The sequence below is a fragment of the Miscanthus floridulus genome, chromosome 13 (assembly GCF_019320115.1).
Source record: "Miscanthus floridulus cultivar M001 chromosome 13, ASM1932011v1, whole genome shotgun sequence".
Taxonomy (NCBI): domain Eukaryota; kingdom Viridiplantae; phylum Streptophyta; class Magnoliopsida; order Poales; family Poaceae; genus Miscanthus; species Miscanthus floridulus.
The window spans coordinates 1,127,291-1,149,520 of record NC_089592.1 but is presented as its reverse complement, the minus strand read 5'-3'; the positions used below and the strand labels follow the sequence as shown (position 1 = coordinate 1,149,520).

At 49.3% G+C, this 22,230-nt stretch overlaps 1 pseudogene; it reads right to left on the bottom strand.

The window, feature by feature from the left end:
* Positions 1–359: 359 nt before the first annotated feature.
* LOC136501944 (auxin response factor 17-like) lies at positions 360–22,186 on the bottom strand (annotated as a pseudogene).
* Positions 22,187–22,230: the final 44 nt, after the last annotated feature.

The window sequence follows — 22,230 nt, the reverse complement described above, 5'->3', positions numbered from 1 at the left end:
ATCATGTAAGGTTGTTTTCTATGAGGTACATCTGCATTGTTCTTATATGGCGCAATCTTGTATTGTACTTAGTTACTCGCAATATCATTTCTGAATCCTCTTTTTTTTTTTGGGGGGGGGGGGGGGGGGGGGGGGGGGGGGGAGGGGGGGGTGTGGGGGGGGGGGGGCGGGGGACACCGGGGGATGAAAGATCCCCACCTGAATCATTTACCATTGATTCTGGCTAGGCCGGTGATGGTGCGTGCTGGGCACCTTAGCAGGCCTAAGAGGCCTGAAGGAGAATAGGGTACAACAGAGGGGGTTGAGCTAATCATTTCTGAATCCTAGCTACAGTTACACATAATTAGGGGTATCAGATTCTAACATAGATTCTCAACCCTTTGTGTGATATCATCGGTCTCATCCGACTCCCTCTGTTGTAAGAAAACATATCCAATTGCCTTCATCTCTAATCTAAACAATTAATAATAATATAGACAATTAACCCATACTAACTAACTTAAACATGCTACCTAAAATTTCTGACTAACTTACGAACCAAAACATAGAGTCGTCCACACGTAGTCGTCACAGCTGTTACCTAACCTCCTCGCGGGGCCCGAGCTCAAGAGCTCTAGGCCCTGCTTGCCCATCTGCTGCACCTCCTGCGGTGAGAGTATCTTTATGCAGGACACCGTACTCACGAATTCCCTTCAGGTTGCAACGGGCAGGCAGCAATGTAAGGAAGATTGTGGATGGAAAACCGAATGAAATTGATCAGCATGTATCACCAAGATGGACGGTCATGAGAACTTACTGCCAAGGGTCATCGTCCATGAGAAGGACATCCTCCTCACGGTGGACGAATACAAGCTGCCAGCCTGATCTCAAAGGGTCTTCCAACTGGCCCTCAAGGCCAAATAGGCGCCCTAGTTCCCAACGGAGCTCATGATAGTTACTAAACCTAGTGATATCAAGCGACCTTCCGTAGGTTCCAGATTTGTAAACCTGTTATTCAAGTGCAAGGAAATGTGTAGATTAGTGCCAGTACGTGATTGTAATAATAAATGGGAGAGAGAGAGAGAGAGAGAGAGAGACTTTTCATAGACTAGATTCTTATATCAAGTGCTTACAGGTAAACTATTGTTTCTTTTTTTTTGCGAAAAGGTAAACTATCGTTTCTGCTAGAATGCTCTAAAATCTTAATTGCATGATTATCCATTATATTCTATCAATATAATGATTAATACTAGTAAGCATTGGCAGTGCACAAATTTCCATAGTTGTGAGCAAATAGTCAAATATTTTGGCAATCACATGTGTTGTTCATAAATAAAGTTCGATTCACAGAGGAATCATGGTTTCCTTCCCAGTAAAAAAATTACTTACCTTCACGAAGGTCGCTGCCATCTAAGAAGCCTGAAGAATTTAGTGTATGATCCAAAGGAAAATCATTCTGTGAAGGGCTCAGGAAATTGGAGGTGGAATAAGGTATAGCAGTTGAATCATTCCCATTTTGGAGACCAGGGATGCCTCCTTGCATTAGCAGTGACTGTGAATCTATATTCTATACTAACACCAAACAAGAGATGATTTTGAGGATCAGAGTTCACATCTTGATCCACCAAGCATCGTCTTCTAGGAAGTGGTGCCAACGCAGAGCTATGAGGTATACTAGCTGGTGTAGAGTCCAATTGGTCCATTTGGGATGAAACATGGGGCCGAGAAGGAAGCAAAGACTCCACTGCAACTCGCTTCAATGACCATGGGTCGAGAACAGGTATCGCAGTGGGCCTCGGCATACTGAGGTGAGAAACGGCTTCCGATGAGAATGGCCTCAGTACGTGTATTTTGCATGGTGTTGGCGTTGGATGGAGACAATGAGCTTATTCTTTTTTTCAACAACGTGCTTAGCACGTGTTTCATTAAGAGGAAATTAGAGTTTTACAAACTGTCTTGCGCAGGCTGGCGACTTGCCAAAGCACAAGACGACGACCAGATTACAAAAGCTAATTATACAAGGAAGTAATTTGCGACAGAAGCGGTAAAAGAAGCTAGCTAAGTGCCATGCATCATGAACGGCAACATAGGCCTGATACCGGCCCCCCACCCAGGCATTAGCTTTGTCGATCACGCACTGAACAAGTTGCGCTGGCAAGAGACGCTCCCCCTAGAATGTCCGTCGATTCTGTTCCTTCCAGAGCCCCCAGGTTACTAGGAGAATCATTGAGTCGAAGCCCCAGTCGGCCAGTCTCGCAGTGGAGTCAGGCACTAGCTGCTGCAGCCCCGCTGAACGCAATAGCCGCAACCACACTTCACGACTGTAAACGTAGGCAGCGAGTGTTGCCCAAGTAAACAAGAACACAATAGGAATTTGGCTGTCAGAGGACAGCTTGGCCATAGGCCGCTTGGTTGTATTGAATTGCAAAAACTTGGGATACAAGATGATGCTTAAGCCACTGCTTATATAGGCAAGTGATGTACCTACTCCTTAGCATATTCTAACTGCATAAAGCAGATGCTATGATTCCTACTTGGTTGCCAAGGCACCATGATCAACTTGGTTGCCAAGGAACCTGAAAACTACATGATAGTGAATAGTAAATAGATATAGTAGGTAACTGGATACATTGAGGTTCAGCACTAGGCTAACACCCTCATTTCTCTGCCTTGGGGATGATCTGCTTCAAGCCAATTCTCCCCCTCATCTCTTCAAATGTGGCCCTGCCCAAAGATTTGGTGAGAATGTCTGTAAGCTGATCAGTAGTTGCGATGTGATCGGCCTTGATGCTTCCATCTTCTAGGCAGCTGCGGATGAAGTGGTACTTGATTCTTATGTGCTTGCTCCTCTCATGGAAGACTGGATTGTTGGCCAGAGCAAGTGCTGATTTGTTGTCCACCTTCAGCTCCACCACCTCGGCATGTTTGTCGAGGAGCTCTACTAGCAGCCTGGAGAGCCACAGAGCCTGGGTTGCAGCAGTAGATGTGGCAATGTACTCTGCTTCGCAGCTGGAAAGCGCCACCACCTTCTACTTGATTGATTGCCAGCTGACCAAGCAATTGCCGAGGAAGAAGAGTGTTCCACTCATGCTCTTGCTTGTGTCGATGTCGCCGGCAAGGTCGCTGTCGCAGTAGCCGATGAAGTGAGCAGAGCCGAGCACCTTGGTTAAGTGTAGACCATAGTCGAGCATGCCAACGACATAGTAGAGAATGCGCTTGACAGCTTGCTGGTGCTCCACCGTGGGCTGCTCCATGAACCGGCTGACGAAGTCGACGGCGAATGCCAAATCGGGACGAGTGTGCACCAGGTAGCGCAGACTGCAATGAGGCGCCGGTAGTGCGTGGGGTCGACTTCCACCGCCATGCTGTGTCTACTAAGCCTCAGCCACTCCTCCATTGGAGTGTGGGCAAGGTTGCAGCCAGCCATTCCGCCGAGCTCTAGGATCCACTTGGCGTAGTGTGTCTGACGGAGGGTGATGCCATTGGCATCTTGATGCACCTCAACACAAGGTAGAAGATGAGGAAGTTGAGGTCACTCATGTCAAAGATCTTCTTCATATGTGCCTTGAATGCCTCCACTTCTCGATCCTCCACGCTGATGATGATCAGGTCATCGATGTAGACGCCGATGAGTAGGACAGAGCGTCCGCTGCCCCACTAGTACATCGCCGCCTCGCGAGCGCTCTGCTGGAAGCCCATGTCCTTAAGCATGGCGTTCAAGTCGCATGGAGCCTGCCACAGACCGTAGAGGGCCTTACGGAGGTGGTAGACTTTCCCCTCTTCTCCGGCGATGGCGAAACCGGGCGGCTATTGCACGTATACCTCCTCCTTGAGGTCGTCGTTGAGGAAAACCAATTTGACATCCATGTGATGGACGCGCCAGCCCTCTTGAGCCGCCAGCGCGAGGAGGACCTTGATGGATTCCATGTGAGCCACCAGAGCGAACGCGTCGTCGTAGTCCACCCCCTCCTGCTGGACGAAGCCATGCGCCACCAGTCTTGCCTTGTGCTTGATCACCGCGCCTAGCTCATCCTTATTGAGCTTGAACACCCATTTCAGGGTGATGGGCCGCTGGCCAGTAGGGAGCAGCACCAGCTCCCAAGTCTGGTTCTGCTCCACCGCCTTCAGCTCTTGCTCCATTTCCACCCACCATGTCGGATCATCCTTGGCCTCGGCATAGTTGATAGGCTCGCCGGCGTGTGTGAGGTGAAGCTCGGCGAAGAGGTGTTGAGGTAGTGGAGGCAGAGGATGGTTGCCGATGATGTTCGTCATCGTACGGTACCACAACAGCTCATCGTCGTAGTAGGCGTCGAGTCTGTCTTCATCATCCACCAGTGGAGTGGCAAACTCCACTTGGTCTCTAGCCACAGCTGCCGCCGCTGGTGATGCCGGTGGAGTAGAAGGGATAACAAGGGATGCTGGCGGTGGTGTTGTCAAGGCCGGCTAGGGTGCTGGACGAGTGACCGCTGCTGTCGATGTCCCTCTGGGCTCCCCCAAATCTAGTGATGGTGAGCGCGGTGTAGGGTGTGATGGCCCTGGCGATGTAGCTCTGGCCTCCACTATAGAAGCACCTTGTGCTCCCATGGCTCCTCCAGTCTCCCAGAATTCGACGATGAAGTCACTCGTCGCTGCAGCCGAGCCATTGGCATCCAGGGTGGACCAATCCTAGCCACGCCCCTCGTCGAAGATGACATCGTGGTTGATCCTGACACGCTACGTACAGGGTCCAAGATGTGGTACGCCTTGGCGCCCTCCATGTACCTGATGAAGACACCGAGCTTGCCGCAATCATCTCGCTTGCGAAGCTGCCCGAGATCCTTGGTTTAGGCGACACAGCCGAATGTCTTCACATGGCCGACCGTCGACGTGCACCTGTGCTAGGCCTCATTGGGGTCTTGCCCTGCAGGATCCTCATTGGTGAGTGATTGAGCAGATGGACAGTCGTCATCACTGCCTCCCCCAGAACTTGGCCAACATCCTCCTTTGCTTCAACAGCGCTCGAGACATGGCCACCACGGTCTAGTTCTGGCATTCCACTATGTCGTTCTGCTGCGGCGAGTAAGGCACCGAGAAGTGGCACTAGATGCCCTCTCCCATGCAATAGTCGGTGAACTTTGCGACGGTGAACTCGCCACCGTTGTCAGTGCGTAGCACCTAGAGCTTATGGCCACTCTCCTTCTCTACCGTGGCCTGGACCTTCTTGACAGCATCTGTGGCAGCATCCTTGGATGGTAGCAGGATGACACACATGAAGCGGGATGCGTCATCCACCATCATGAGGAAGTAGCGCCGCCCTCCTAGAGTTGTCGGCGTCACAGGCCTGCAAAGGTCACCGTGGACGAGCTCCAACTGCTCCTACGTGCGTACTAGGCCTACTGAGGGAAGGGGCATCAACGCTGCTTTGTCATGATGCAGGTGTCCCAGACTTGCTCAGCATGCTTGATCACTAGCATGCCATGCACCATAGCCTGCTTGTTGAGCTGGTGCAGCACCTCGAAGTGGAGGTGGCCGAACCGCTCGTGCCTACGCCATTCGTTGTCGTCCTTCCTTGCGGCAAGGGAGAGTGGCTTCATGGCCTCAAGATGGAGAACGTAGAGGTGGTTGGGCCCGCAGTTCACCTTGATGAGGAGGCACCCACGGTGATCCCAGATGCGAAGAACGCCCTTGTTGATCTCCACCTTGGACCCACCTTCATCGAGCTAGCCAAGGCTCATGATGGAATTGTGCAGTGCCAGGATGAAGAAGATGTTGTGTAGGACTCGGTGCTCGCCGGTCTTGGCTTGGAACACGATCAAGCCGACGCCTTGAATATCCACCCTTGACGCATCGGTGAACCACAGAGTCGCGAACAGAGGTGTCAAGGTCGAAGAAGAGCTCGTGATGGCCGGTCATGTGATGGGTAGCGCCATTGTTGAGGTACTAGCCATCCATCATGAGCTCGCCGGAGCTGGTGTTGAGGAACGCACGAGCCCGGGGTTCATCGATGTTGAGGCTAGCCTTGGAGCAGAGGATGTTCTCCTCTGTTTCTAGCTCTAGGAAGCCATGAGCGAGAAACAGAGCCGCCTCATCATCATCCGCCTCCGTAAGATGCGTTGCACCACCACACTCGCATCGGGGCTAAGGGCAGTCCTTTGCCTAGTGGCCGACATGGTGGCAATTGAGGCAGGTGTCGTCGCGGTTTGCCTTGCGTTCGCCACCGGTGTCACCAGCCTTCTCTCCTTGCCTGCCGCCGCCATGATCACCATGCTCTCCTTTGGGCCTCTGCTTTCTACCATGGTGAGGTCACCAACAGTGGTACTTGGTCAAGCTGGATGAGCTAGAGCCACCTCCTCCCTTCTTCTCCTCCTTTTGCTGAGCGAGCCATTCTCCTTGGTGTACATTAGCTTCCTACCGACAGAGATGGGCTTGAAAGGAGGTTCTTCCTCGAGATCGTCCACCGTCTTCAGCCTTCCGGTGACCTCCTCTATGGTGAGGTCCTGGAAGTCAAGGAGGGTCTCAATCATGATCTTCAGCTGGGTGTACTTTGTCGGTGTCGCACGAAGAAGCTTCTCCACCACCTGCTCCTCGTCGAGGTCCTTGTCGCCATGGCGGACCATCTGCTGCTTCAGCGTGGAGAGGTGGAGGGTGAAATCCTCGATCTGCTCACCAAGATGGAAGGCGAGGTTCTCCCACTCCTTGCGTAGCCGCTATATCATGGCGCTATGGACGCGGTCGATGTCGATGCGTGCTGCGGCGATGGAGTCCCACACCTCCTTGGTCATCGACTTGTCCGCGAGCGGTGTGCCCATCTCCATTGGTATCCTAGCGATGATGGCCTCGAGCGCGTGTTGATCGTCGTGGTATGGAAGGTCACCATACTCGATGGCATCCCAGAGCTGGCGCACCTACATCTTCACCTTCATGAGTAGGCTCTGCTCGTGGTAATTGGTCTTGGTGAGCATCGGCCATGGTGTCCCCATGCCAGAGTCCTTGTACACCGTCTGGACGGCTGTAGGTGACCCGCGATGGCCTCCACGTCCGTGATGGTGCTCTAGCGATGGTGACGGGATCTGGCGGTGCACTGGGCTCCATGACGGCTCCCTAGGCTGCCTCCCCAACTCCGCACATAGTGCGGCGGCTGCATTGGCCGCTGCTTGGGCTGCTGCCGCTGCCTGCCTGGCCACCTCGATCGCCTGCGGCCTCTGCCGCGGCCAAGCGCTTAGCCTGATCGGTGGCAGGATTGACCACTACTCCTCCACCTACGTTGGCACCTACGGCAGTGGCTGCTGCTCTTAGGGCGCACTCGCTGGAGGTGGACATGGCCTCTACTCTCTCCTAACCTAGCTCTAGATACCAATTGTTGCCCAGGTAAACAAGAACACAATAGGAATTTGGCTGTCAGAGGACAGCTTGGCCATAGGCCGCTTGGTTGTATTGAATTGCAAAAACTTGGGATACAAGATAATGCTTAAGCCACTGCTTATATAGGCAAGTGGTGTACCTACTTCTTAGCATATTACTGCATAAAGCAGATGCTATGATTCCTACTTGGTTGCTAAGGCACCATGATCAACTTGGTTGCTAAGGAACCTGAAAACTACATGACAGTGAATAGTAAATAGCTATAGTAGGTAACCAGATACATTGAGGTTCAGCACTAGGCTAACACCCTCAGCGAGCAGGTGGTCGGTTGTCTCATCTGCCTGATCACACAAGGCGCAAGCTGCTTCCTCTTGAAGTCCATGGCGCATCCTCCGTTATGCTATCCAGTGGCGACCATGAAGAGCACAATGAGCTTACATTTGTGTCTGTAAATCTCTGTGCCTGTGAGAATGGTAATATAGTTTGCAGTGCCATAGGTGAAGACTGAGAGGCTGACGACAGTTAAGAAAACACTGATAATGCATTAGATACAGACTAGTAGTTGGTCATGTTCTATTGTTGCATTTGTTGATGTTGAGGAACTTGCAGACACCGTGATTGTTGCTGCTGTGATTCTTGTTGTTATTGCTGAGGTTGCAGCTGGGGCTTCTGCTCATTGAATGACTGGCTACATTAGATCTACTGTTTGAGGAACTCAGATTGACCCTGAATCTGACTTGAAAGAAGTGGCGTGGCCTGTTAGATAATCTATTGCTTCCTTGTGTGAACACACAGCAAGGGAAGGTGGCGCTGAAAAGGCTCCCTGCTGTGGTACTGTAGCCATTGTAGAGGCAGGGGACGAACGGCTCACCTGCCTTACTGTAGCTACATGCAGGGACAGGCGCAGAAGTCAGTCCTAATATGTTATCTAGTCACTGTTGCAGCAAGGCAGCTGATGTAGACAAGGACCGATCTTCTGAAAGGTATGATAGTGTCGATTGGTGGAGACTCGACGTTCACAATCTAGGCTTCAAACCAAGATTGATTCGGACCCCCCCCCCAACCGTTACACCACTGCTCCGTTGGTTATCAACCACGCGAACGCGATTGACCTCGTCGAGAAGGCTTTCCTGCAAGTGAATCGAGAACACAAGCAAGAACGGGATGAATGCAATCTGAAATTGCAAATAAATATGAGGCTTATGAAAATAAGAAGGAGTTCAAGTCTTTATTCGAAAGGACTAATCGCCACAGGCGAACAAGATCAAGAACTGGGGCCCTGGTTCACAGCAAGTAGCCTTGGCGGCACAGTTGTAGCAAAACGATGTCTGTTTCACAAGGAAATCAAGAACTAAACAAAACCCAAACCCTAAGGAGAGTGACGGCTGCTATTTATAGAGTCTTGGGCGTCACCCCCTTGGACGTGCCCCCTAATGGGCCCAAACACGATACACGGTCCAACGGACCAAAAGACGGTGTCGCAGCACCCTGACAGATTCTGGACGCTGACTTGTTTCGACGATTCCCGTTGATTCCGAAGGGATTTTGATGTGAAACCAATTGGGTTGGCTTCCTTATCCAATTAGCTTTCCATCCATATGTGGATCATCAAAAACGGAGTCCGAATGCGTCCTAGGTGACCAGTTTAAGGTAGACTGGTCCTGGAGCTCGAGAGGGACTCGAATTTGAGTTGGACTGGGCTTCTACCATGAAAAAGATGAATTGGACGCCCATGCTAGACCTCCTCCTCTCCTTGGCTTGTATGCGATGAAGTAGTGATATCCTCATCATCCTCCCTTTCTTGAATTGAAGTCGTCCTCGACCGAAGTAGATCATCTTCTCCATTGGATGATAGCAACGATGGTTCCGGAAGAAGACGTTCATCTTGGCACCCCATCCTTCACAAAGGCGGCTGCCATAGTGGCTTCTCTATTGGGAATTCATCCTCCTTCTCCTACAAAAGGTTAGTACCAACAAGAGGCATAGCACTAGGGGCAGGTGTACAAGTTAAAGCATAACAAGGTTCATCATGATCAGCAAGAACAGATTTAAGAGCAAATAAAACTTCTTTCATGTTACTTGATGGTTCATTTATTGGTTTGCTAAAGTCTTTATCATGGCCTTTCTTTTTATTTTTAGCAAGTTCCTTTTCATATTGCATAATTTCAGCAGGAGTTAAAGGAAGTAAAGCAATGGTCTTTCCCTTAAATATAAAAGTATATCTATTTTGCCTACCATGATGTGGAGCATTATTATCATATTGCCAAGGGTGGCCTAACAAAAGTGAACAAGCTTGCATAGGCACGACATCAAAATCAGCATAATCATGGTATGACCCGATAGAAAAATGCACACGAGCAGATTGTGTTACCTTTGCCTTACCACTATTGTTGAACCACTGAACATGGTATGAATGTGGAAGAGCATGTGTAGATAAACCAAGAGTCTTGACAAGCTCAGAATTTACCAAGTTATTACTGCTCCCTCCATCAATTATAGCACGAACATGGAAATTATTGATAATGAGGAACATTTGAAACAAATTATGGCGTTGTAGCTTGTCTACTGGCTCAACTTGTGTACTCAAAACACGCTGAACAAAGATTGATTTGTAGTATGCAGTGCATGTCTTACTATCAATTACCTCATCAGGATCTTCAGCACTATCCGCAAATTTATCTGCATAAAGATCAGTTGCAAGTGCAAATTCATTCTCTTCATCACTAGCACTAGCATACCCACCATCATTAGTAGCAATATATGCGCGTTTGCTGGGGCATTCTTTAGCAATATGTCCCATGCCCTTGCAGCGGTGGCACACAACTTTAGAAGAGCTGCTAGAGGAAGGTGTAGCAGATCCACTGGAAGAAGGTGTGATAGGAGAATTCTTCTTTACAGGCGCTGGTGGTGTCTGCACATTAGAAAATTTACTCACCTCGGTTGGACGTGAAGGAATGGATGGAGTCACGGATGGAGTCGTGGATCGCCTAGGTTGTCGTCCCTGTACTTCCCTTTCAGCTTTAATAGCATAATGATATAATTGGGAAAATCTAGTCCATTGTTTATAGTCAAGAACATCCTGTATTTTACGATGTAAACCTCCAAAAAATCTAGAACACTTATCCATATCATCCTCTTGTATGTTACTACGTGCTAGACCAATTAAAAGCTCCTGATAATATTCCTCAACAGTTTTACTACCTTGATTTAAATGTTGTAGTTTTAATCGCAGATCACGCTGATAGTATGGAGGAACAAATCTTGATTTCATTCGTCGTTTAAGTACAGTCTAGGTTTGAGGTATTTGAGCATTAGCATTAGCATTATTGCAAATATCATTCCACCAGAAAAGAGCAAAACTAGTAAACTCACTAGTAGCAAGTCTAACTCTATATTCTTCAGGTACTTGATAGGAGCTAAATTTTTTATCTACAGCCATCTCCCAATCTAAATATGCTTCAGGATCAGCAGAACCAGAAAAAGGAGGTATCTTAAACTTAGTTTTAGAGAAAGGATCATTATTACCTTGGTTGTTACCTCCCATACCGCGTCGGTTAAAGTTCAACCGATTACGGTTACGTGCATCCTCAGCACGTCATTGAGCTTCGGCTTCAGCCTCCGTGTCGCCATCGTCCTCCTCAGAGAGATGATCATTATCATCTTCAGGACGTGGTTCAGGATGTCATTGTTCAACATCTTCAATCCTCTTGGCCAAATTGGTGATTTGTTGAAGGATCTCATTGAACTTGTCATCAAGAACGGCACGAAGCTCATTCTTAGAAACACAGTCATTGAAATATGTAGGTGCGTCCTCGTTTCCTTGGCCGTTGCCTCCGGCTTTTCCTGACATGGTTAGTAGAAAGGAAAAGACAACGCAAAAAGTATTATCCCTACCAACTACTTAGGTTGTGGACAAGGAAAAATAAGACACTCAACTCTCAAGCGTCTTACCATAGTCTTACAAGTGTTCTTACCAAAGCAACAGGCGGTGCAATCGGTCGGTGACTGTGATACCGTTGTATCTTGAGTGTAACAGTTGCAAGGCGAACCTGTACTTGGTTAGAAGAAAGTGGAGCTTGGACAGGCACAATATAGTAGCAAGGAAAAACAATATTCGCAACTGAATAGCAAAGCTGAATAAGTATCCCAAGTACTTGTCTTAGTTGCTGGCCTACTCACGTTCCAAGTACCAGATGTATCAAGTGATGTGAACAGCAAGAATATGATTAGGAACAAGGTAGAAATCAGCACACGCAAACACGGCTCAAATGGCGCTCTCAATGTGCTCCTCTAGATATTGTTCTACTTTTGCCCCTTTCTTTTTTCTCTATTTTTGGGCTGTCGTTGTTTTTTAGGATTCTTTGACTTTTTCTTTTTATTTTTTTATTTTTTTCTTCACTTAGGAGCACAAAAGAAGTAACCACGGAAAATATGAGCTTAAACAAGTGAAAGACGTGGCCTATGGAATTTTCAGAAGACGTGCTCGAAATCGACAAAGACCTTGTGACCACGAAAAGAGAATATTGTGACCACTTTTTGACCAAAATAAAAATCTCCAACCCCCACGGAGCGGGGATGGACGGATCCAAAAAAATTTTTGATCGATTTTGATATATGGAACGTCGAAATCCGAGTTTGTATGTGAAAACTAGACCAGTTTTAAGAACGGACTCCGAATTAGAGGACAAAACGAGAATAATGCGCGCAAAATTTGTTACAGCAGCAATGATTTGATGGAAACAGTGAAGACAAGTGTAGGAAATTAGATGGCGTGGACTACAGTTTGATGGATACAAAGGAAACTCAACAAGACTTGGAGGTGTTCACGGATTATAATGAAAAACAAAGGGTAAAACACAAACTGGACTAAAAAACGATCTAAAACCAGCAACCAGAACTTGACCTAGGGTACAAACTCAACAACGTGAAACAGAGACGAAATTGCACGACACAAAGAGGCTATAGGATAGGGAATATGTGACGATGTATATTTTTTTGGCTTTTTGTGGACTATAGGTAATGCAAAAACAGTAACAATCTAAAGGAAAAAAACAAAGCTATACCTAACGGGCAACAAGGTCTCTGATACCACTTGATGTAGACAAGGCCCGATCTTCCGAAAGGTATGATAGTGTCTACTGGTGGAGACTCAACGTTCATGATCTAGGCTTCGAACCAAGATTGATTCGGACCCCCCCCCAACCGTTACACCACTGCTCCGTTGGTTATCAACCACACGAACGCGATTGACCTCGCCGAGAAGGCTTTCCTGCAAGTGAATCGAGAACACAAGCAAGAACGGGATGAACACAATATGAAATTGCAAATAAATATGAGGCTTATGAAAATAAGGAGTTCAAGTCTTTATTTGAAAGGACTAATCGCCACAGGCGAACAAGATCAAGAACTGGGGCCCTGGTTCACAGCAAGCAGCCTTGACGGCACAGTTGCAGCAAAACGATGTCTGTTTCACGAGAAAATCAAGAACTAAACAAAACCCAAACCCTAAGGAGAGTGATGGCTGCTATTTATAGAGTCTTGGGCATCACCCCCCTGGACGCGCCCCCTAATGGGCCCAAACACGATACACGGTCCAACGGACCAAAAGACGGTGTCGCAGCACCCTGATAGATTCTGGACGCTGACTTGTTTTGACGATTCATGTTGATTCCGACAGGGTTTTTATGTGAAAACAATTGGGTTGGCTTCCTTATCCAATTAGCTTTTCATCCATATGTGCATCATCTAAAACAGAGTCCGAATGCATCCTGGGTGACCAGTTTAAGACAGACTGGTCCTGGAGCCCGAGAGGGACTCGAATTTGAGTTGGACTGGGCTTCCACCATGAAAAAGATGAATTGGACGCCCATGCTGGACCTCCTCCTCTTCTTGGCTTGTATGCAATGAAGTAGTGATGTCCTCATCAGCAGCTGTACTAGGACTAGATAAGTAGAGTTATATATATAGTTTGCCACTGCAACTCACCAAAGAGAGTTTAGATTTGTCATCTCCTATACAGCGCTCCGGCCAACGCTGGTGCTTGTAGTGTGTGTGTATGCTCTGTTCTCCCTCTTCTTCTACATCTAGCCATAGTGGGTGTAGTCGGACAATGCTTGTTCGTGGTCGGCATAGCTAATGAGTGCTCGACAACACTAGCGGGTGCTCGACAAGACTATTGAGTAGTCGACTCACCTGAGCCGGTGATCATGTGGCCTAATAAGTGGTATTAGAGCCGTACAAGCGTTGTCGCCGGACTAACCATTGGCGATGACGAACGGTTCAGAAATGGGCGATAGCAGTGGCACTACTGTGGCTGCCCAACCACGATCTGAGATCGTTGTTCGCACGGTGTGGGAGGTCAGCGATACCAGTTGGCCGACGCTGACTCGCACCAACTATGGAGAGTGGTTGGTGACCATGAAGGTCAAGCTCAAAGCCCGATGGCTTTGGAATGCTGTTGACAAGGGCACCAACAATGAGGAAGATGACATGTCAGCATTGGAGGCTATCCTCGCTACTATATCGACGGAGTACAGGGAGCCATTGGGGGTAAAGAGCTCTTCTAAGGTGGCGTGGGAGGCTATTGCGGTGATGCGCGTTAGTTCCGACCACGCAAAGAAGGCGATGGCCTAGCTTCTGAAGCAGGAGTACGCCAACCTCAAGTTCAAGGATGGTGAAACGGTGGAGGATTTCTCCCTTTGCCTACAGACGCTCATCAGCAAGCTGAAGAGCCATAGCGTCACCATCAACGAAGAGGAGGCAGTCTCCTAATACCTCCACTCCATTCCAGCAAAGTACATCTAGATCGCTCTCTCCATAGAGACGATGTTGGACTTGTCCACCCTCACCATTGAGGATGTGACAGGCCATCTATGGGCGGTGGACGAGCGCCTAGAGCAGGCGACAACAACGAAGGATAGCGGCAAACTGCTGCTAACAGAGGAGGAGTGGGCTGCTCGGAGGAACTCCGGGGTAGCCTCCTCCAGCCACGGTGGCGATGGCAAACGCCGCAGCAAGGCTTCTTCAGTGAAGAAGAAGCAGGTCGACCCCAATGCCTATTGGCGCTATGGGAAGACGGGCCATTGGGTATGGGAGTGCCCAAATCGCAAGCAGGAGAAGAAGGCTGAGGCTCATCTGGCGCAAGCTGCTGATGATGATGTGGCCACTATCCTGATGGCAACATTCTGTGCACTGCATGACGTCAAGGCTGAGGAGAAGGAAGAGGCAACAACGGTGGAAGGACATGGGAAGGCCCTGAAGGCTATCAACCTCGACGAACCGCATGCCCAAGTCCACCTCAAACGTGTGGGCGCCGACTAGGAGCAGCGGTGGTAACTAGACTCTAGTGCCAGCAACCACATGACGGGCTCCAAGGCACCTTCTCCGAGCTCGACGACGATGTTACTGGTACAGTGAAGTTTGGTGATGGCTCAAGGGTGGCAATCCAAGGGCGCAGCACCATCATCTTCAGGTGCCAGAATGGGGAGCACCACGCCCTAACGGATGTATATTATATCCCGCAGCTGCGTTCAAGCATCATCAGCATTGGTCAGCTGGATGAGCGTGGTAGCGAGGTACTGATCAAGGACGGAGTCCTTAGGATGTACCTGCTCAACCAAGGTGAAGAGGTCCCTAAACCGGTTGTACCTGCTCAACCTGAAGGTAGAGCAGCCGGTGTGCCTGGCGGCAAGGCACACCGAGGAGCCATGGCTATGGCGTGCCTAGTTCGGACATCTTAGCTTCGACGCACTTGGTCGGCTAGAGAAGATGGTCCGAGGGCTACCCCACATCAAGCATGAAGGCGAGCTGTGTGACAGCTGCCTGGCTAGGAAGCAGAGGAGGCTACCATTCCCAAAGGCGGCCAAGTATCGCGCGAAGGACGCTCTCGAGCTCGTCCATGGCGACCTCTGTGGGCCAATCACACCAGCCACAAACGGTGGTTGGCGATACTTCCTCCTAATCACGGATGATTGTAGTCGCTACATGTGGCTGCAACTCCTGACGAGCAAGGATGAAGCGGCGGCGGCGATCAAGAAGTTCAAGATGCGCGCAGAGGGCGAAAGCGGCAAGAAGCACCGTGTGCTGAGGACTGACCGCGGTGGCGAATTCATTTCGGTAGAGTTTGCTGCGTACTGCGTGGATCAGGGTGTGGTGCGACACCACACCGTGTTGTACTCGCCACAATAGAATGGCATGGTGGAGCGACAGAACTAGACGGTGGTCAGTATGGCTCGATCCATGATGAAGGCCAAAGGCATGCCGGCAAGGTTCTAGGGTGAGGCGGTGACCACGGCGGTGTTCATCCTCAACCGCGCTCCGACCAAGGCCCTGATGGGCAAGACGCCATTCGAAGCTTGGTATGGGCGCAAGCCGAGTGTGTCCTTCCTTCGGACATTCGGCTGCATCGGCCACGTCAGGAAAACGAAGCCGATCCTCACCAAGCTAGAGGACAGGAGCACATCGATGGTGTTCCTGGGCTATGCAGAGGGTACCAAGGCATACCGGCTCTATGACCCACGTGGAAACAAGGTACTTGTCTCACGCAACGTCGTGTTCGACGAGAAGGCGGCTTGGGACTAGAACAGTCCGAGCACGGGGGAAGCTGGCGGCTTCACCAGCACCTTCGTCGTCGAGCACCTGGTCATCCACGGTGGTGGAGACGCTGGGGAAGAGGTGACGAGCACTCTAGGAGGGGTGCTGAGCACTCCAGCAATAGAGCCGAGCACTCCTAGGGCGATGCTGAGCACTTCGGGAGGGATGCCGAGCACTTAGGGTGGAGTGTCGAGCACACCTGGAGGGATGTTGAGCACGCCAGGAGTGGTGCCGAGAGATTCTGCAGTGGTTGCGACCACTATAGGATAGGTGTCGAGCACTCCCATAGCGGAGCCAAGTGGTCTTATAGTGGTGCCGACCACTCCAAGACTGAGGCTGAGCACTCCTACAGTGGTGCCGAGCACTATAGGAGTAGTGATGAGCTGTCCAAAAGTAGTACCAGGCACTACAACTAGGGTGCTGAGCTCTCTAGGTGCTATGCCGAGCACTCCGGCGGAACAAGGAACTCCATCAACACTGATCGAGTTCACCTCACCTCCAAGTGACATCACTGAGTTCGTGGATGCCTTCCACGAAGGTGAGGAGGTGCAGTTCCATAGGCTGGACGACATCATCGATGGCACAGGGCCCTTAGGACTGGCTGGTTGGCTGCTCAATGACCAAGAGCTGCTGCTCGTCAGCGCAGAGGGACTAGCCATGTTCGTGCTGGCTGAGCGCGACAGAAACTAGCGACGGGCGATGTTGGAGGAGATGAAGGTGATCGAGGAAAACGAGACATGGCAGCTCGTCGATCCACCTCCAGGATGCCGTCTGATCAGCCTGAAGTGGGTGTACAAGGTCAAGCGGGACGAGCTCAGCACCATTATCAAGCACAAGGCGCGCCTCATCGCCCGAGGCTTTGTTCAGCGCGAGGGCATAGACTTTGAGGAAGTCTTTGCGCCATTAGCGCGCATGGAGTCCGTTAGTTTGCTACTAGCCTTGGCAGCAGCAAAGGACTGGCACGTCCATCACTTGGACGTTAAATCGGCCTTCCTCAACGGTGAGCTGGCGAAGACAGTCTTCGTCAGACAACCTCCAAGTTTCGTCATCAAGGGAGAGGAGCACAGGGTGCTCCGACTACGCAAGGCGCTCTACGGGCTACGGCAGGCCCCATGAGCATGGAACGCCAAGCTTGACACCACGCTGGGCGAGCTTGGGTTCCAGCGGTGTGCAACCGAGCACACGCTCTACACGTGGCGATGGGGGAAGGAGGAGCTCGTCACCGGCGTGTATGTGGATGACTTGATCATCACCGGCGCGTGCACGGAGGACATCAATAGCTTCAAGCGTGAGATGGTGGCTCGTTTTTGAATGAGCGATCTCGGCGCACTCTCCTACTACCTCGGCATCGAGGTGAGACAGGGGAAGGAGGAACTCACGCTTGGTCAGAGCGCGTATGCCTCGAAGCTGTTGGAGCGGAGCGGCATGGCTGAATGCAAACCATGCATGACTCCGATGGAGGAGCGGCTGAAGCTGACGAAGGCCAGCACCGCGGCGAAGGTGGATGCAACACTCTACCGGAGCATCGTCAGCGGTCTGCGCTACCTAGTCCACACGAGGTCGGACATTGCGTTCGCTGTGGGCTACGTCAGTCACTTCATGGAGGATCCCAGAGAGGGTCACTAGGCTACGGTGAAGCGGCTAATGCGCTATGTCAAAGGGACGGTGGATCAGGGGATCATCTTCTCCAAGACCGGTAGGAGTAGGCTGCAGCTCACTGTATTCAGTGATGCAGACATGGTGGGGGACATCGATGGACGGCGGAGCACCTCTGGAGTGCTCGTCTTCCTTGGGTCGGCCCTAATTTCATGGTTGTCACTGAAACAGAAGGTGGTGGCGCTATCTACATGCGAGGCAGAGTACGTAGCGGCGGCCACAACGGCATGCCAAGTTGTGTGGCTGCGCCGGCTGCTGGGCGAGCTGACCAGTACAGAAGCTCACCGACCAGCACTGATGGTGGACAACCAGCCCGCCATTGCCCTCACGAAGAATCCGGTTCTACACGACCGGAGCAAACACATCGACGTGAAGTTCCACTTCCTCAGGGACTCTGTCGATGGAGGGCAGATCGTCATCGAGTTCGTCGAAACTGCTCAGCAACTTACAGACGTCCTCACCAAGCCGCTCGGACGTCTTCAACTCACGAAGTTGAAGGAGATGATCGGCATGGAGGGGGTACAAGTGATAGCAGTAGGATTAGGGGAAGAATTGTTAGATAATCTACTGTTTCCTTGTGTGAACACACAGCAAGGGAAGGTGGCGCCGAAAAGGCTCCCTGTTGTGGTACTGTAGCCGCTGTAGAGGCAGGCGCCGAATGGCTCACCTGTCTTACTGTAGCCACATGGAGGGATAGGCGCAGAAGTCAGTCTTGCTGTATTATCTAGTCACTGTTACAACAAGGCAACTGTACTAGGACTAGATGAGTAGGGTTGTATATATAGTTTGTCACTACAACTCAATAAAGGGAGTTCAGATTTGCCATCTCCTATACAGGGCTCCGGCCAACGCTGGTGCTTATAATGTGTGTGTGCTCTGTTCTCCCTCTTCTTCTACCTCTAGCCATAGTGAGTGTGGTCGGACAACACTTGTTCGTGGTCGGCATAGCTAGTGAGTGCTCGACAACACTAGCGGGTGCTCAGTAAGACTGGTGAGTGGTCGACTCATCTGAGCCGGTGAACCTGTAGCCTAACATGGCCCAACCAACTATGTTCTGTTGCTGCTGGAATTGCAGCATTGTGGGTAATGCCTGCTTTGTTGGATCCTGGAAAGCAGCTGTGGCCATCGCCTGATACATGTCAGGTTGCAGACCAAGTAATGAAGCATCCAGCCTTGGCTGCATCCAAGGGTTCATACCAAATCCACCAAAATTTAACGACTGAAGACCTGGGTTTGCGGTATCTCGAATCCACAAGAGAGAGTGAGCCAGGTCATCATCCTTCCCACCTACGGATAGACATCACATGAAAGGTTATTGGCGATAGAATGCATGCATTTGCAAAATTGCAAAATTATAAAATAAGCTAACATATTTTCAAAGGCTAGCTAAACATAACTGCACCTCATACCATGCAGAGAAGGCAAGCCTGTTGGCCGTAGACGCTTGAGCCTGAGCGGAGAAGGAGATGGATACATTGGGAAAGTTGTCAGGGGCTCAATCTCCCATTGTGACACCCTTGGCTGTCTCTCACCAGCAGTTGAGTCATCCCAGACAACCTATATTCATTCACAGGTAAATTTCGTGATCATACAAAACCATAAAGTAGGTATCTCTGAGAGAACCAACTTTAAGGCAGTACTGGAGTAGTATCGTTTTTCAACTGAAGTTTGCAACTCAAATGGTTGACAAGGGCTTGTAGTAGGCAGAGGCAACAAGAGAAGCACAGGTCAAAAATATACCTTAACAGAACGCCAGTGTGACTTTGGGGCCACCGAACAGAATCAAGATCACCGATTCCAGTAATTGTCCCCATGTATCTGGAATTGAATGTATTTGATCTGGTTAGACTGCTAATACCACCTATGACTGCATATATGGTAATTCAGTATTCATTGTAAGGAAAGAGGTATATTGACATGTGGCCTATGCCATAGATCTTGTTGGCGAATGCAGTAATCATCAAAACTAGACAAAGGCAATGTGTAGGAAACTGATAGGGAGGGAAAGAGAAAATGAAATGGCAAATGAACTAAGAGGTAAAATATATAAGGTGAACTTGCAAACAGATTTGAACTTGCCTCCTAACGCTAGACTCTTCTGTCTCAAAAAGCATCCAGAAGCGCATCCCCACAGATATGGGGGTATGATACACAGCCTTAACATACTTTGCAAGTGGTATGACAAACTCTGAAGGGCTTGCCCTGCAAAAGCAAATGTTAAAACGTTTGACAGGAAACGCCCAAAAAATAAGTGATTACAGAGGTTCTACCTTGGGTTGTAGAAAATTGTAAACCAGCTATTTGTCGAAGCAGCATGAGCAGCTGCAGCAAGAAGACCGGTATGCATGCATAAGACAGAAGACGGCATGACAGTTTGTGGCCGATTTGCCCAACGAATTCCCAGCAGAAGCTGGTTATTGTCATTCCTGACAAGGCAATGAGACATAAAATCAACCAAAAAGAAACTATCTGATGGGAAGGAGACAAAAAAAAGAGAGGATAAGTGATTGTTTGGAATGCCGGAAGTACGAACATACCAGATAAAAAGGACAGAGTCACCAGCAACGAGTCTCTTTGCACTTACAAAGACACTCCAACCTGTAGTTAGAAGATGCCGCTTTGGCTGACCTGCATTAAGGATGGTATTTAGAAGGTTATGCAATAGCCCTAACCATTGAAGGCACAGCAAGCAGAGTTAAAAGGAAAAAAAATGAAAAACTGCTTACCACGAAAGATGTGACGGAATTTCCACTCATTGCCATGAAGATCTTTTGCCATCAACTCCTGGCATGGAGGTTGCTGGGTGAAATCCTACACAGTATTTGGCAAATTAGGGGCCTGTTCGGGAGGCCGTATCGTATCGTGGATTATTTACTGCTGGCTGGTTTGGTGTGAGAGAAAAACACTGTTCCCGGCTGGAAATTTACGATCGTTTACAAGCAAGCGAACAGGCTGTAGATCAATATGTGGAGGAAACATAAATAAATAATGAACTTGAAACTCGAGAGAAGTTCACTTTCTGCAACAAAATCAAGACAAATAATGAACTTGGAACTTGAGAGAAGTTGCACATACCAGTGGAGGAAACACTTTCCTAGCTGCTCGACAGGGAACAGAGAACCCACAACTAATGTTTCTTGTGTCACTTGCTGTTAATGTTTTGCAGAAATAGTTTGTTGGCTGTTTATTGGCCGAACCTAATTCTGCATGTAAATATAGGTCCTTCAGTTCTTGCTGCATAAAAAACAAGCCAAAAATTACTCTTCATAGATACCAAGAGGAGTTTGCATGTTATATGACACAAATAGGCAGAAAAATATATAATTTACCGGGTTGAGTGGTTGCAATGTCATCTGTGCATACCTCATCTGTCTCTGCATCAGCCTGAAAGAAGGGAATTACACTGATAATGAAACACAAAACTAAACTTACTCAGCTTAAGTAGAAAGTGTTCCAAGGCTCCAAACTTACATGCATCGTCACATTATGCAGTTGGCATATAAGCTGTGGCGGCAAATTAGGATAATTGGGGATATGGGACTCCATTTCCGTGTTTGTGGACGCTGCTACCTGCAGCAGGAATTCACCAAAAGCTAGTGTAAAAAAGGGAGAATTTTTCGAGTCTTGAAAATACTGGCAGAGGATAATTGGGGGTTTGAGCTTGACAACCAAACTGAAAGAGGACATATATATAGGATTCACGGGCATGGTGAGTTTGTGCACTAACCTGCTCGCTGTGGCCCTGAGGGAAGTACACAACCGGGCTACCCACCGCGGGCAAGGAAACAAGCGGGCCGGCACAGGCATGCCACAGCTCTGAGTTCAGGCACTTGTGCTCCTCCACAGCTGTAATGGCAGAAGTATTTGTTTTGTTTTGAGAACAAGTTTCAATACTGCAAGTTTCTTCAGCAACTAAATATCAACTGGTGACATGTGCTTATGCCAATTGCCAACAACAAAAAAAGTTTCAGAAAGTGGATGGTACAAAATATAAATTCTAATAAGTGGATAAAATTGAGAATCAAGAAGGGCTATTCACTTCTAGGTGTCCTTAAACTGGAACTGCAAGGGAACTATTTTTTACATCTTAATTGAAAAAAACAACCAACCACTCGGGTGGAAATACATATTAATCCATTCCCGGGAAGGAGAAATATCAAGAAATCAACAGACAGGCTTCAAAAGAAAAAACGGTTCCAGTTCGTGACAGTAACACGGCTTCAAAAGAAATAATCAAAACAAATCCAGATAACCCACCCAAATAATCAAACACGTCGCACTGGGTCGCTGCTGCAGGATCACACACACACGGCCACCGAGCAGGTTTAAACTTTAAAGCGAGGCATTTATATTAGGAACAAACAGAAACCAAATAGCAGTCTGAAACTAATACGGAAGAGGAAACAACGAACGGAAAGAGCATTATTAATTAATGAACAAGACACCAGCGAGAACTCAAGTCGGCGCAGACAGCAGAGCAGGCGAAGGAGATTACCTTCCGGCGAGCCCGGCAGAGCCGGAAGGACGCTGCCGGACGACGAGGAGAGCCTCATCATCGCCCGTTGCCAAAGAAGCAGCAACCAGGCCGCCAATCTGATGAGGACGATGATATAAGAGCCGGCAAAGGAAGGCGAAGAGGAAGGAAAGATTCCTCCTTTTCAG